A 17,500-nucleotide genomic window follows, 5' to 3' on the forward strand; every position below is an offset into this window, starting at 1 on the left:
AGTTTTCTAGTTGCATAAGTGTCTTATCATTTTGTATTTGGATTGAATATAATTGTTTTAATGTTAGATTTTTGGGTTGTGTATTGTAAATGTGGTTTTATTTTTGTTTGTTTTTCTATCAGTAAGTTATGAGGTGGTTTCAAAAAGTACCCTGACTAATTCTGTAGTCAACAGATGGCAGCAAACTGTTGCATGTGCAATGAGAGCTAGTAGTGATGTTCATAATGCAGTGTGTCAAGTGACATCACTGTGTTTACTTGGCAAGTTTTGAAATTTGAGCTTTTGTGATCACATGTATGCTGTAGTCATGGACAGGAAGAAATAGCCAGTGTGAAATTTTGTGTTAAACTTGGGAGCTCTACTACAGAGGCACGCTTTGGCAAGCTTCCGGCAATGAAACAATGGGTCGTACACAATGTTTTGAGTGGCATGGATACTTCAAAAGCGGAAGAAGGTCTCTGGAAGATGAGGAGCAATCTCGCAGACCTGTCACAAGTGTCACTCCTGGAAATGTGGTATTTTGCATCGAGAATTCATCCCTCTAGGGCCAGACCATCAATAGAGAGCTCTATTGCAATGTTTTGAAGTGTTTGAGGGAGGACATTTGGTGAAAGCAACTGGATCTGTGGAGCGCCAAAGAATTGGATTCTTCATGATGACAATGTATCTGTTACCAACAACACGGTATCACTTCCGCACCTGCCCTATTTGCCAGATTTAGCACCTGTGGACTTCAGTCTCTCTCTAAAGATGAAAATGCAGTTCAAAAGTCATTATTTTAACACTATTGTCAAAATCCAGAGTGAACCGCAGGAGGTCCTTGACTTGTTTATGGAAAGCGACTTTCAGGCTGGATTCCAAAAGTGGCAAGAACACTGGAACCAGTGTATTGGTGTGCAAGGTCATTATTTTGAAGGAGAGGATGTTAAAATTTAAGTAAATAATTAATCTGAGAAGCTTTTGATGCCACCTCATAGTTCATTTACCATGTAACTAAGAATATTATAATTGTAACTTATTCTTGGGGTAGCATGAATAGTGATATCTATTAATTTATTTGTTGCTTTTATTTCTATCCTAAGTATTAATCCAATATGACTTCAATAATTCTTAATCGTTTCTTTAATTTGTATGTTGTACACTGTCTAAGTTCATTGATTCCTAAGTATTTTTTTTTATGTCTGTTTGGTTTAATTCTCTTTTCTCAGTTTCTTTATCTAGTTTGTCCTTGGTGTTTTTAATTAATTTTCCTTTCTCCAAGATCACCTTCACATTTTTCTAAGCTGAATCTCATATTGATTTCTTTGGTAAATCTGTGTACCATCTGCAGTAGTGTTTCTGCTTGTTTATCTTTTGCAGCATACAATTTGAGATCATCCATATACAAATATGCCTTACCATAGCTTTTGTTTCCAAGTCCTGATCTATTTAGCATGTCAGTTAAAACCCATGACAACAGTTTTTTTTTTATCGAACAGCTAAGTTGCATTGATGGTAATCATCTCGGCTGAGATCAGCAATTATCGCATGACAGTAGTTCAGCATATATTTACATCAACCGCTTTAACCAGTTTATGGTGGTGATTCATTTGGTTGCCTGCATGTGGCAATGGTAATCACACCAATTGAGATCAGCACTCAATGCAAGATTACATTTCACTTATATTTACATCAACCGCTTTAGTGCAAGTTCTGTTTATTTACCTAAAGTATATCCCTGTGCAGGATGCTTATGCAGTATTATTCCTGAATAAGATCACTCAGCAGCACAAATCAAATCAACTTCATGTATTTACAATCACATGAATTCAAAAATTGCCTTTATTGTGGTAGAGTTCAAAACAGGATACCACACACAGTGGCATATCAATCGTATTGTGAACAATGGTATCTAGTTTCCATACATTTTCCTTTTGCTTTACATACTGTGCATCTCTCTGAAGAATTTGTCTTCTTGGTGGTGGTGAGGAAACAGTCATGGAAAATGTCCATGTCCCTTCACCATGTCGTGAGGAGAAAGACTGGCGTGGTGACATCCGCGCGTTCTGTACTTTGGCAGGGCTGATACTTCTATCATTTCACAGAACAATAGATTCCTGAATGTCAATCCATCCCCCACATCAGCAAGCATCTGCTAAATCAAATGTGAGTTTATGACACACATGCCAACTATATACAAGAAAATTTTTTTGAGCCATTTCACAAATTTTCTCACTGATTTGTGTGTCATCACCTGCTGATCTGAGCGATCGACTCCACCGATCCCTTCATTGTATGAAACAGCTACACTTGGTTTTATTATGGCATTACCATCTGCATCTTGTTTTCTAGTGTCCTTCATGCTTACAAAATGCATTGTGGATAACATGCAGATGTTTTTCTTGTCACGCCATGCTAGAGCGAGAATGTCACTATTGGTGCATTAGTACACTGTTTCCCTTCCCGAAGTTTTATCTTGTGAAGATCAGGTGGCATGTTTTTTCTGTGTGTCCTCACAGTCCCACAGGCATTTGTCCTCCTTGCCTGTAGGTGCAGGAAGAGGTCTGGACTGGAAAACCAGTTGTCCATATAAATATTGTAGCCTTTGTCAGACAAGTTTTCATTCAGTGATAACACATCAGTTGACGCTAGTGTAGATGCTGGAAGATCCAATCTGTCCTGACCAGTGTAGATTTTGTAATTTCATGTGTACTCACAGGCTCTGCCAGTTGACAGGCATACTTTATAAACCTTGACTCCAAAGTGAGCACTTTGGTTGGGTTGTATTGTTTGAATTAGAGCCTTCCTTTGAATTTCCACAAACTCCCGTCTGTACAAAATGTCCTATGTGAGGACATACACTGTTCTGAAATTTTCATCCACTTTGTCAATGATAGGATGTATTTTGTGCAGCCTGTCATCCTGGTTCTTGAAATGTAGATTTTGAAGAAGTGCCAAAAATCAATCACATGGCATTGTTTCCAGAAAGAAAGTGGTCAACATGGCTGGATCCCAATTCCAATATGATGCCAAGAACGGTTTCTTCACAATACCCATCAGTATCAGCGGGGCAAGCAGAATTTTGATTTGGTTCCCTGTGGTTGGAAACCAATCACCACCATGCCTGGGTCTGACATGCTGAGGATGGATTTCAGCATAGTCATTCATTTCATCTGCTATGTATTGGAACATTTCATCCATCAAAAACTCGTGAAAGATTTCCAGTGGTGAACTTCCATATTCAAGGTTTTTGCCTTTATGCCAGGTGTACCAGTAAACTCATGCTGTCGGACGAAATTATCTCTTGCTTGCCACACGACATTCACTGCTGCCTGCACCTTTTATTCACTGGAATATCATCATTACTATCGGAATCATCTGATTCTGAACTACCAAGATACTCACTCTCTGAGTCATCGTCTGAACTGGAAGAAACAACTGGTGAGGTGGTGGAGCTTGGTGTAGCTTGGTGCGACAACTGTAAATTTGATGAAGCAGTTCGCCTTGACAAAGTTGATGGACCTGGAGTGGTAAGACATGATGACCATAAATTCAATGAAACTGGATGCAATGATAACGTTGACAGAGCTGGAGTGGCAGGACCAGCCCCTCAGGTTGTAAATATTTACATAAAACATTTAATCAGCCTATCAGTTGGCAAGTGGACTGGTATTTACCATAAATCCTCGAGTATAGTCCGCCCTTGAGTATAATATGCAGGGGATTTTTAAGAAGCTGTACTTTAGAAAAACCTAAACCAAGGAGGTTGATATAATGTCCTTGGTTTATTCTTTTATTCTTTTACTTGTTTCAGTCATTTGACTGTGGCCATGCTGGAGCACCGCCTTTAGTCGAATCAAATCGACCCCAGGACTTATTCTTTGTAAGCCTAGTACTTATTCTATCGGTCTCTTTTTGCCGGACCGCTAAGTTACGGGGACCTAAGCACACCAGCATCGGTTGTCAAGCGATGTTGGTGGGGACGAACACAGATACACAACATATACACACATACATACATATACATACACATATATGACGGGCTTCTTTCAGTTTCCGTCTACCAAATCCACTCACAAGGCTTTGGTCGGCCCGAGGCTATAGTAGAAGACACTTGCCCAAGGTGCCACGCAGTGGGACTGAACCCAGAACCATGTGGTTCGTAAGCAAGCTACTTACCACACAGCCACTCCTACGTCTACGTTTGTAAACATATATACGGTAACGTCCTTTATTATTATTGTATATATAACATAATGCAAACGTGTAGCTTTTTTGTGCACTTTGTTTGCAGAAAATAAAGAAATAACAGTAATAACGTCAGTGAAAAATAAATATAGCTTAAAGTATTTTCGCGCCCGACATCACAAAATGCCTCTGAATAAAGATTGCCAGACAGCAAATAGAGACTCAGACATTGCTTAGAAAGTATTTTTCATTTGTAACCTCGTATATAGTACGCACTAGGGATTTTGACCTCTAAATTTTGGGGTAAAAATGCAGATTATACTTGGATTTATGGTAGTCAGGTGGCATATAATTACATTGACCGATTTAAAGCATGAACATTGCATGCGTAAATTTACGTCAAGCATTTTAAATGAGTTAAAGGCATTATTGATAGGTAGAAAAGGAGTGAAGAGAAGGGGATCTCTTTAGAATATTCCACCTGCTCACCACAAAATTGTTGGCTTTTTGTCTAAATTAGATATCAAAATGCAGCCAAGGTCACCATTGCATTTTGTTCTTTCAGGGTTGATAAAATAAGTACCAGTTAAGCACTGGGATTGATGTGATCGAGTAGCCCCATCTCCTAAAATCTCAAGCCTTGTACTTATAATGGAAAGGATTGTTATTATTATTCAAATGCAGCCAAGGTCAACTTTGCCTTTCATCCTTTTGGAGTCAGTAAAGTAATTACCAACTGAGCACTTGGGTTGATGTTAACAACTAGTACCCCCCACTCACATTTAAAGACTGTAAACAAATACTGTGAGCCAGTTTTTCTAATGCTCCAATGATTCTGGCTGCCCACTGTCTTCAAAAATAGTGTCTGATTTAGGCACAAAGCCAGCAGTTTTGATGGGAGGAGTAAAATCAATTAAATTAGTATAGTACTTTATTTTATCCACAATAGAGGAATGAAAGGCAAAGCTGACTTCAGCAAGATTTGAACTTAAAATGCAAAGAACCAGATTAAGTACCACCAGGTACTTTTTCTAATTGATTCTATCAGTCTACTGCCCTTTTATTTTATGAACAACAATAATAATGTTTGATAAAGGCAGAAAACCTGAAGTTTTTTTTTCTTTTTTTTTTTGTCAGGGGAGGGGTTACTTGATTAAATTGACCCCAATACTTGACTGGTACTTTATTTTATCAACCTCAAAAGGATGGAAAGCAAAGTTGATTATGGTAAGATTTGAATGCAAAGAGTCGGATTAAATGCTGCAAAGCTTTGTGTTCAACACTCTAGTGATTTCAACAATCCATTGTACTTAATAATAATAATAATAATAATAATAATAATAATAATAATAATGATAATAATGATAATAATGATAATAATCCTTTCTACCACAGGTACAATGCTTGGAATTTTCAGGGAGGAGTAAGTTGATTACATTGACCCCAGTGTGTGACTTGTACTTATTTCATCCCTGAAAGGACGAAAAATCAAGTCAAACTCAGCGGAATTTGAACTCAGAATGTAAAGACAGACAAAATGCTGTCTAACATTTTGCCTAGCATGCTAAGAATTCTGCTAGCTCACCACCTTAATAAAAATAATAATAATAATAATAATAATAATAATAATAATAATAATAAAAATAATAATCCTTTCCATGTGTGTGTAAGTGTGTAAAATGGGTTTCTTTCAGTTTCTGTCTACCAAATCCACTCACAAGGCTTTGGTCAGCCTCTGGCTATAGTAGAAGACACTTGTCCACAGTGCAACACAGTGACACTGAGCCCAGCACAATGTGGTTGAAAAGCAAACTTTTTTTTAAAAAATTTTTATTTTTCATTTTATGATTTTGTGGCAGTAACTTTTTGATAAAGTTAACTCAATCAATGACCTAGTTTTGGAACCAATTAATTTCATAGAGGTGATTAAAAGAGAAAAGGTGGAAATCAGCGAAGGTGTAAAAATTTGTTTTGCTGCATCTAACATTTGTAAATTGTAGTAATCTCTGTATCTTTATTTATATGATATTCAGTAGCTACATTTTGTGGTGTGCTTGTTGTTCTTTTCTCTTTCTTACATTTCAAAAGTATTTGGAAAAGACATGAATATTACATCTTCAATCTCCCTTTCATAACCCTTTTGCATTCAGATTACTTTGTCAGATGTAATACTCTCTTTACTCTATACTCTTTTACTTGTTTCAGTCACCTGACTGCGGCCATGCTGGAGCACCGCCTTTAGTCGAGAAAATCGACCCCAGGACTTATTATTTGTAAGCCTAGTACTTATTCTATCGGTCTCTTTTTGCTGAACCGCTAAGTTACGGGGTGGTAAACACACCAGCATCGGTTGTCAAGCGACGGTGGGGGGGACAAACACAAACAAACAAACACACATACATATATATATATATATATATATATACATATATACGACGGGCTTCTTTCGGTTTCCGTCTACCAAATCCATTCACAAGGTCTTGATCAGCTTGAGACTATAGTAGAAGACACTTGCCTAAGGTACCACGCAGTGGGACTGAACCCGGAACCATGTCGTTGGTAAGCAAGCTACTTACCACAACAGCCACTGCTGCTTATTCATTAACATTTTAAGAAATTTATGTCTGCAGGCATGGCTGTGTAGTAAGATGCTTGCTTCTCAACCACATGGTTCTGAGTTTAGTCCCACTACATGGTGCCTTGGGCAAGTGTCTGCTACTATAGCCTCTGCTGACCAAAGCCCTATGAGTAGATCTGCTTGACAGAAACTGAAGAAGCCTATATATATATGTCTGTGTTTATTTCCCTACCATCGCTTGACAATTGATGTTGGTGTGCTTATGTCCTCATAACATAGCAGTTCGACAAAAGAGACTGATAGAGTAAGTACTAGGCTTACAAAGAATAAGTCCTGGGGTTGATTTCTTTCACTAAAAAAGTCTTGAAGGTGGTGCTCCAGCATGACCACAGTCAAATGACTGAAGCAAGTAAAAGAATACAACCTTGTAGATTTGAGATTTCAAAGATGTGATTATTTTTAGAATGTTGTTACAGGCTAGGTGTGAGAGACCAGATCTGGCCAGTTTCAACATAAAGTGGATGGAATATTTGGGCAGCATAATGCCACTAAAGGGTTAAAATAAAAAAAATCCCTGGTCAGTTTTCATGTAAAAAAAGCCAGAAAAGAAAACTCCTCTAAACTTGCAAGAAAGTAAACCTAGCAAGAAATGTAGCTTTAACATACGTCCGACCAACTCATAAATCTCTCTGCCAGTAGGTAATTCATCAGTAGAAGTTACAAGTGGTGTGGAGGTGAAGCTAAGAAACAATTATAGCAATAAGCAAAAAAAAAAAAAAATTATAATTCAATTTATCTAGTTGTGCATTCTATTGTGTATGTATAATTGTGTGTGTGTAAATATATATATTTATACACACACACACACACACACACATCTATACATACACAATATATGTATACATGGAAATTTAGAATTGATTATAAAATGTAGGCCAAAATTACTTAATATATTTGCTTTTATCTTATTGATATCAAATAGAAATAAAGAGATGTTTTTCTGTATTTCATTCAATAATTCTTGTCTTCACTTTTTAAATATTCGCTTAAGAGATGGAAGAAATATTAGCCTTTCAGTTTTCTAATTGAAATTGAGTATGTCTATGTATATATATATGTATTAATTATTTACTGTTGAGCTAGTATTGTACAAGAAACATAGCAAACACTTTCTATTAATTCTATGAAGATAGAAATGTTAACTTTTTTGTGACAGATACAAATTGATTTTGAAAAGTGGGAAACACATACATGTGTGTGTGGATGTACGCGCGCGCGCGCGTGTGTGTACATCCACACACACGCTAATACATACATTTGCATGTAAAAAAAAGAAAACAATACCCAGAGTTGCTGTCAGTGAGGTGAAAGTTATAGTATAAAATGTTCAGTAAAAAATTTAGTGTACAGTAGGTGTCTATCAAGGTTTAGTTTTCATATCCCTTCTCTTAGTTCTCCAGTTTTTGGCACAATATCTTGTTTAAAGTTTTCATGCAATGTGTGCCAGTAATATTTTTGTTTACAGGAGAAGAGTTCAAGACTGGCATTTTTAGGAACACTTGTATGCTTGCTAGCTGGTTCTGATAGCCAAATCAGAGGAAAGATTCCAAACCTGATGAATGCAGAGCCTAGAATCTAGTAGTATGAAAGTAAAACCTGGCAAAGACAAAAGTCTCAACAAGAAAAAATATAGATCTCTTCTGCCATTTGGAAAGTAACTTTGCTTGAAATGTAAAATAGGTCTTGATAAGATGTCTATACAGTTTGTCCAATGTAAATTGTGTTATAAACACAAGAGATGCAATAGGATCACATGTAGGCTGATAGAGATGGAGTCCCTATTCAGCAGGTACACAATGGAAGTTAGCAATGAGAACATTCATGAAATTGTTTTAAAGTTCCAGAAAGCTCTCTAGAAGCAGTAGTTTGTTTTCTAAGTGACCTAATCATTTGTGGAGGTGGATATTTTGAAAATATGGTAAGGGTGGAAAAAGTTCAGGAAGCTATAACTTCTGCTGACAACAAAGGAATTCTCTCTTTTAGCAAAAGTTGTGTGATATGTGTATGAAATGTGTTACTGAATAATTGCAAAATATGAGCAATGAATGCAGAAGATGTGTGAAGTGTAGGAAGCAATTTATGTGATCATGGTCTCCTTGTTTGTGTGCATAAACGATAGAGGTCAAATGAGCTGAGTGGAAAATTGAGTATAAAATGGAACAATCAGCTGTGGTGTGCACTGGAATGATGTGTGAAGTTTATGAATTTTGATATTTGTGTAAAGATGTACCAAACTATATAAGTGAAAGGAATTTGTGGCAGAAGGCATGAGAAGTAGAGATGGCTTATCTCAGAATGCTGAAACTCATGAAGATGATGATGATGATGAAGATTATGGTAATGATGACCACTATGATCCCACAAGTAATGGTGAGATGCTGTGTTGCATCAAAAGAAATGGACATATAATAATGTTGATACTGGTGATACATGTGGAAAGCCATATAAGTCAAAGCAAGGAATTCCTACAAATGTTGATTATTCTCAACAATCAGTAATGGAAGTAACCTCTCTTTGCTGTCAGTTTGCAAACATTTGAGAGTTGAGTCATCCAGCTATACTAAATTCAACACTAATTCAGCTTTCATAAGATTTACTGGAGGTTGAGCCTTCTGTTTCTGCTGGATTTGCTGGAGAGAAAATGATTTGATTTCAACCATCTATTGCAATCAGCAGAAATAGGAGACAAAACTAACAGGAGATTCTACAGTTTCACTTGACCTACTCTAAATAGTAACCAAATCCCCCTTAAATCACATTTACTGTCTTATGAAATAGTAGGTTATATTAGATCATGTCTGGGACTATTTGAATAACTGTTGAGATCCTTGGTCTACACTTGTGCTAAGTTTTTCTTATTTGGATAATTTGATGACATTTAGAGGGAACTACTGTTGATAGTGTTCTGTTAGGTTATTCCACTTTACTTTTCCTCTTTTTTTATACATACTTATCCCTAAATTTATTGATGTTTTAGTGTGCGTTATGAAAAAAATTTTGCTTTTCTTTATGTAAAGAGTATATTGATATTTAATTATAAAGAAAATTGTTCAACATCTAAATTTGCTAAAACCATTTTATTTTTATTTACTGACTCCATTTTTACTATATGTCTTGTCGATATATAGTTATGGTTCTGAAAGGCTATACACTAGTGTGCTTGCAAGGTGTATCACGATGTACTGCAAAATGATAAAAATATAATTTAAGATGATAAAAAAAATCTAACACTAATGCTTGAGTGTCTTGAAAAATGTGCTATTCATAATTTAGTTATACATAGGTATGAAAGAAGATAAGCAATAGTTTTCAGTGCTTCTTTTTTTCTGAATTTTTCAACATAGTATTTTTGAAAAACCTTCACGCAAAGTGTGCCAGAAATGTTTTTGTTTGATCTCCAGTTTGCTGCAATGTCAAACAGATTGGGAAGTACTGATATATATATGTATATAGTAACCTCACAGTCACTATATTTTATATTCTGTCAATAAACTACTATTTCAAGAGTAGGAATCTCAAATATCCCACTGTAGCTCAGTTACTTACTGTTGGTTACTGATAGATATCATTAACCATAATCATAGTCATTTTCATACCAGCCTTGCCTGAGACAGAGCAAACTAATGTCATCCTATTTAAACTGAAATTTCAAGTCCAAAATCAGATTATAATATGAATAAGTAAACAAAATTAATTTAAATATTACAAAACCTAGCTATGGATAAAATTAGAATGTAAACAAATTTTTTCTATTTTTTTGATGTACAGAAAAAAAAAAGGGGGGAGAGTTTCTTGATAGACTTTTTTTTTTTCAATTGCTCCTCAGAGATAAACCTAGTTTACGTTCTCAATCAATAGAATAGAAATATTCAGCTACTAGATTTTTTTATTTATTATATATTCATAAGAAGTAATGAAAACTGATCTCAGAATGCTAAACCTCATGAAGATGATGATGGTGATGATGATTATAATCCACAACTAATAGTGAGATGCTGTGTTGCATCCAACCTATGCAAGCATGGGGGAAAAAATGGACATAAAATAATGTTGATGTAAACACATTACTTCTATGTTTTTGATGTACAGAAAAAAAGAGAGGAGAGTCTTCTAATAGACCATTTCATAGTTTTTTTAATTGCTCCTCAAAAGCAAACCTAGTTTAATTTCTCAATCAATAGAATAGAATATTCAGCTACTATATAGCTGTATAGCAACCTCAATAGTGCTGGTGTTATGAAAAAAGGATGCAGTACATGGTGTGAAGTGGTCGGCATTATGAAGGGCATCCAGCCCTAGAAACCATGCCAGAGCAGACATTGGTGCACAATACTGCCCTTGGATCTATTGGAGCCTGTCAAACTGTCCAGCTCATGCCAGTGTGAAAAGAGGAAGTTAAACGATGATATTTCATGCTCAACACTGAGAAGCAGTCAAGAAAACATTCAGTGGTCCATCAGGAGACTCTGTTCTCCTTTTAACCCTGCATATCAAAAGCACAGGAGGAATGTGTTTACATTTTTATTTCACCCACAGCTTTCTAATTTACATCATCATCATTTAATGTCTTCTTTCCATGAGGAGAGGGGAAGACAGCAAATGGTGAACCCAGGTAAGGGATGAGGGAGGTGGTAGGAAGATGGATTGTGAGGGACAGATTTTGTGCAGAGCATTGGTCATGCCTCTGTGGCTTCAATTTTACTGAACTGGAAGGGTTTTCTTAGATATAGCAAATCACCTGTCATCGTGGGCCATTAAAATCATCTCTGCTATGAAGCTCAACAACTGAAGACTTATTTTTCATCACTTCATCCCACAAACTATCAAAGGGTCCTTTGTATGATCACTCGATTCGCTAGAAATAGGCACTCAAATTTTCCTTGGGTTTAGTCCTAGCATTTTGAAAAGAGAGAGGCAGATAAGATAATGCAATCCTAGATATACAATGTTTGAGAGAAGAACAGAATGGTCAAAGTGGAATGTCTTTTGAATGTGGGTCTGCTTAGTTAAGGCTGACCTGGGACTAAACAACAATTATATTATACTAAACCTTTCTAAAAGCTTGATATATTGAAAATTAATTGGAACTGTCTTTTTAGCTATCAAAAATTGTCAAAGAGCTGATTGTGTATATGTTTAACTGATAAAGTGAACTAATAGTATTTTAGGCTTTAGCTATTAATTTTAGCATATATATAATGCAGAAACAATTATTCTATCTTAAATTTATCTTCCAGCTTATTGTCTATTTCTTTTTTTTATCATCATCATCGTTTAACGTCCGCTTTCCATGCTAGCATGGGTTGGACGATTTGACTGAGGACTGGTGAACCAGATGGCTACACCAGGCTCCAATCTGATTTGGCAGAGTTTCTACAGCTGGATGCCCTTCCTAACGCCAACCACTCCGAGAGTGTAGTGGGTGTTTTTATGTGCCACCGGCACGAAGGCCAGTCAGGTGGTACTGGCAACGGCCAAACTCAAAATGGTGTATTTTACATGCCACCTGCACAGGAGCCAGTCCAGCGGAGCTGGCAACGATCTCGCTCAAATGTCTTTACACGTGCCCACGATTTCGCTTTCGCTTGTTTTTATCTATCTTTTAATTTATTTTGTATACCATTTCCCTCAGTATCTCACTGATCCTATTCTCAATTTGAAGGGGCTTGTTTTCCCTGTTTTTTTCCTTTTGTAAGTTACTAATTCCTTCATTCCTGCTTTTGTTGTTGTTGTTGTTGTTGTTTAGCTTCAGATTGGCCATGATTGAAGAGACCGCTGATTAAAAGCATTCCTGCCATGATGATTCCAAAGTTTTAGTGGCATGTAGGGATAAATTATCCATTGTGTTCTCTTTCCTTTCCCATGATGGCAGGGTTTGTGTTAGAGAGAGAATGGGGGAGATTTGGCTGCTATTTCTAACAGGTTAAGCAACTGTGCAGAGGATTCTTCATTGGCTTGTTACTGGAGTGTCTATCTTTTATTGTTTACTTGTTTCAGTCATTAGACTGTGGCCGTGCTGGGGCACAGGCTTGAAGGATTTTAGCCACATGAATCAACCAGTATTTATTTTCTTTTTACACCTGGTACTTATTCTATTGGTTCCTCTTGCTGAACACTAAGTTACAGGGATGTAAATACACTAACACCGCTTGTCAAGTAGTGATGGAGAACGCACGCACGCACGCACGCACGCACTGGGCTCCTTTCAGTTTCTGCCTATCCAATCCACTCACACAGCTTTGGTCAGCCCAAAGTTATAGTAGAAGGCATTTGCCTAAGATGCCACACATTGGGACTGAACCTGGAGCCATGTAGTTGTGGAGCAAACTTTTTACCACACAACCACACCTGCACCTATTTCTCCAACATCCTTTTTTCAAAACCAATAACTCAGTAATGAAATGTCTCCTTTCCTCTTTCAGCTAAAAAGAACGTAAGTAGAATAGAAGTATGCATTTGAACCTGGTAGCTATGGTTGTAGCAGTTTCATTAAAGACTACTTGCTGCTGGTAGTTGCTACTGAGTAACAATAGCAGCCAGTTCTATTTCAGTTGTTGTGTAACATGGAGGTCTCTAATGAAATGTTTAGAAATAATCCCAGATCAAAAAATTGCATATATATGCTTCAGATTTAGAAACATGCTGTATTGGATTGTTAGATGTAGTGGTTGGATCTGACTTGAAGCCCCGTCACCATTTGTATTGTTGTTACGATGTTAAGTTTTGGTCATGATAGCAATATTTATTAGGATAGATCTTTGGTCTACTGCAGAAATTCATGTCACAGCTATTTTGGTGTATATGTGTCTAGCCATTGAATAAAATGTAAAAGTCAGTGATTTTAATATAGCTGTTGTAAATGCTTGTTGCTGATTAGTCATGCTGGTGGTTAGTCACAGCCAAAGTGTAGCTTAAGCTAGACTTCGGATTTGAGTTGTACATGATGTGTGCGTGTGTATGACAGATTTTTCTATGCTCAGACACCCTTCCTGTTGGCAGCTCTCACTTGTCCCCAAGCAAGCTAATATTTCCCCCTGTGTCTGGACATGCCCCAAGAGAGACTGGAAACAAGTGTTTGCTCATTTGCAACTATCGTGTGATATCACGAGAAAGAGCCACAAATGCACCCACACACATGCACACGCACACACATGCACAGACTGACAGACAGATGGAGAGACAGACAAACAGACAGACAGACAAAGAGAGAGACAGACAGCGAGCTTCTTCCAGTTTCCATCTATCAAATATGCTCACAAGGCTTTTGGTCTGCTTGAGGCTACAGTAGAAGGCACTTGCCTGTGATATCTTGCAGTGGGACTGAACCTGAAATCATGTGGTTAGGGAGTGAGTTTCTTAACCACACAATGCAGGCATAGCTGTCTAGTTAGGAGTTCATTTCCCACCTATCATATGGTTTCAGGGTCAGTCCCATTGTCTGGCACCCTGTCTGGGGCAAGTGTCTTCTACTCTAGTTCTGGGATAACCAAAACCTTCTGAATGGATTTGGTAAATGGCAACAGAAGGAAGCTTATTGTGTGTGCATGCGTTTGTATGTGTGTCTCCTTGTTTTGACTTTGCACAATGGTTGTAAATATGCATCATTCGCATACCAGCAGTGTATTTCATTTCTAATCTTCCATGAAGATATGTCTCACCATGGGGGAAATATTATCTTGCTAGGAAACTGGTGAGGATTGATGACAGTAAGGGTATCTGGATGTAGAAAATCTTCCTCAATGGATTCCATCTGACCCATGCAAGTGTTGAAAAGTGGGTGTTAAAATGATGATGATGGTGATGATAGATAAAATCACCAGGAGTTTTTTTTTTTTTAATAAGCTTTTAAATGAATTGATTTAATGGTATAGATAGTTAATCAGTTGGTATGGTGTATGGAGATTTAAAAGATTGTTATGCAGCAACAAAAAATTGATTTTCTTATCATGAAAGGACTGACTTTGTTGTTGAATATGTAGCATTGAGAACCCCACTGCTTGACTAAGACATCTCATATGTTGCTTTTTTTACTGAGTGTAATATATTATCTTCAGTCCATATTCTCTTTTAGTTATTGCCTGGTGTAATTTCAAGCCTCACAAATGGATTAACACAAGTGAGTTGAGGAAACATCTGAGAATCAAAGACACTGATAAATAAATGTGTGGCATACACATGTAGTGTAGAGTGTGGGGGAAGAAATTTATGAGTTGATGGAAAATACATGTGGCAGGTAACAGTAAATATAAGTGTCTTAATATTTTTGGAGGATAATCTCCCTTCGGGTAGGATACCAGTTTATTACAGTCAGCCATATATTATCTGGCAACTATTCTTGACAGCTGGATTAACAGAAGCAATCTGGAATAAAATAGTTTGCCTAGAACACGCCAAAATGTCTACAGCAAACGATTTGAACTCCTACCCTGTTAGTTTGTAGAGCACTTGCTTATCTAATCCATCCAGCTATCTCATCATTACAGTGATAGCAGCAGTAAACTAAAGAAAATATGGGGAAAATGTGCTTGATGATGATGATGCAGAGCTGTGATGACTGGAGATGACATGTTATGCTGCAGATTTATGCAACCCATGACAGCATGAGAGAAAAAAAAAATGGAGAGGATGAGGATAATTGTCTTATTTAATTTATAATTTTGTCAGATTCTGTCTTTTCGTTCTTTAACAAATCAATGTTCACTCTCATTTTTCTCCATTGCTGATATGACTTCATGTCCTTCACTTGATAGGTTGTTACTTAAGCTGGGCTCTAATTCCCTGATCTCTTAATGTCCATGTCATTTAGAAAATGGCACTGGCAGGTTTGTTGGTTTATCTTATTTCATTGTTATTTGTTAAACTGTATTTAGTAAATGATATTTGCCAACTTTGGAGATTATGTCAGTTGTCCAGCAGTTGTGTGTGCGTGCACACACACACACACACACACACACACACACACACACACGCGCAGAGTTTGTTTATAGTATTTAAACTATAGTGGTAGTTGCACACTATCTCTGCACAGCTCTGTGCAGTGGAAGGTATTGGGATTTCTTTGAAGAGTATTGTAAGAGGGATGATATTGTAAGATATTTCTGTACTGAATTGTAGGATATCTCTGCAGAGCATTTTGTGGAAGGTGTTGTATATCTCAGCACAGCATTGTGAGGTGAGAGAGGGAATATTGTGTGATCTATCTTTAGCATGAGCAGAGAGTTGGTGGTATTATCTTTGTAAGTGTCTCGTCTGTCCTCTCCACATGCTTGTAGGTTCTAGCGATGATTACAGTGGAAGCAAGCAAAGTGGGCTTTATTGGAATGCTGTAGTTTCTGCTCTTTTGCACCTATTCCTGGTGTTGTGTATTTTAGCAAAATGTTTTGGTACTATTGTTACAATTTTTGTGTGATGTATTTTGTTATACTTGTCAAAATGGAAGAAATAGTAGTGTAGTAATGGTTTGGCATGCTGTAGAGGTAACCACATGTATAACAAGTGACAAGGGCTGAGAATTGGATCTTGCTGCAGTAACAAAACATGCTTCTTGCATCTGCAGCCTTCATTTTGTGATTTATCTGCAATATGTGAAGCATGATGTTCTGTATTTTCTGTGGTTTGTTTACAGAGAGACTGGGACCACAAGTAAAACTGATATACTCCCAAATAAATTTAAGGTATTTCTTGTACACTAGTTTCAAAGTTTCTTAGTGCTGATCTTGTATGACATTGTAGGGAGTGTTTGGTTTCTCTGTGCAGGTTTTGTTTTGCCCCAGGTCAGTCTTGGTTGGGCAAAGCTATGACCAAAGGCACTCCAACTATTTTTATGCCTCAGAATACATTGTTCAGTAGTCAGTTTTTAGGACAATAGTATGTGATTTGAGGGAATTAGGCTATTATTACCTATCAGAACAAGAAACCATACAAAGACCCCCTCATTGGTATATTTTTGCACTATACTGTGTAATAGTGACAATATTTTGTACTGTCTCTGTGCAGCAATGTAGTGAATTGTGCAATTACTGACATTCCATCGATTATGATGAAAAAGGTTCCAATTAATCTTGTCAACAGAACAGCTTGCTTGTGAAATTAACATGCAAGTAGTTGAGCACTCCAAAGACATATGTACCCTTAACATATTTCTCAGAGAGATTCAGCATGACACAGAGTATGACAAAGCTGGCTCTTTGAATTACATGCACTACTCATTTTTGGCAGCTGAGTGGACTGGAACAATGTAAAATAAAATGTCTTGCTCAAGGACACAACATGCAGCTGAGAATCAAACTCATGATTGTAAGTCGAATACCCCAACCACTAAGCCATTCAACAATATGGACTTGCACACACTCTTTACATCATGACATTAATGTGCAATTTCTGCAGAGTATTACTGTACATAGTGGCAATTGTACAATATCATTGTCATTGTATAACATTTGCTTTCCATGCTGGCATATGTTGGATGGTTTGACATGGAGCTGACTAGCAGGGAGCTGTTCAGACTCCAATTGTCTGTTGTGGCATGGTTTCTACTGCTGGATGCCCTTCCTAACATCAACCACTAAAAAGAGTGTGCTGGGTGCTTTTTACATGCCACTCCTCCAGTCACCTGTGCACCATCCATAATAATCTAGGTTTGTTCACTCTTTGGGTTTAGATGTTTTCCCTTTAACCTTTTAGGTTTTAGATCAC

General features: G+C 37.1%; 1 protein-coding gene across 6 annotated transcripts in view; it reads left to right on the forward strand.

Moving 5' to 3' along the window:
- LOC106881021 (F-box/LRR-repeat protein 20) overlaps positions 1-17,500 on the forward strand; it is a 433,574-nt gene that overhangs the window by 184,797 nt on the left and 231,277 nt on the right. Inside the window, exon 3 of one of the 6 annotated variants that reach the window (XR_016241124.1) lies at positions 5,563-5,681. The exons of 4 other annotated variants lie outside the window; for them this stretch is intronic. The gene's annotated coding sequence lies outside the window, so the exon portion shown is untranslated. Of the gene's footprint in view, positions 1-5,309; positions 5,395-5,562; positions 5,682-17,500 lie in introns of those variants that run through there. One more of the 6 variants, XM_089349340.1, reaches the window with a different exon arrangement.

Source organism: Octopus bimaculoides, chromosome 3 (assembly GCF_046866305.1).
Source record: "Octopus bimaculoides isolate indiv1 chromosome 3, ASM4686630v1, whole genome shotgun sequence".
NCBI classification, from domain to species: domain Eukaryota; kingdom Metazoa; phylum Mollusca; class Cephalopoda; order Octopoda; family Octopodidae; genus Octopus; species Octopus bimaculoides.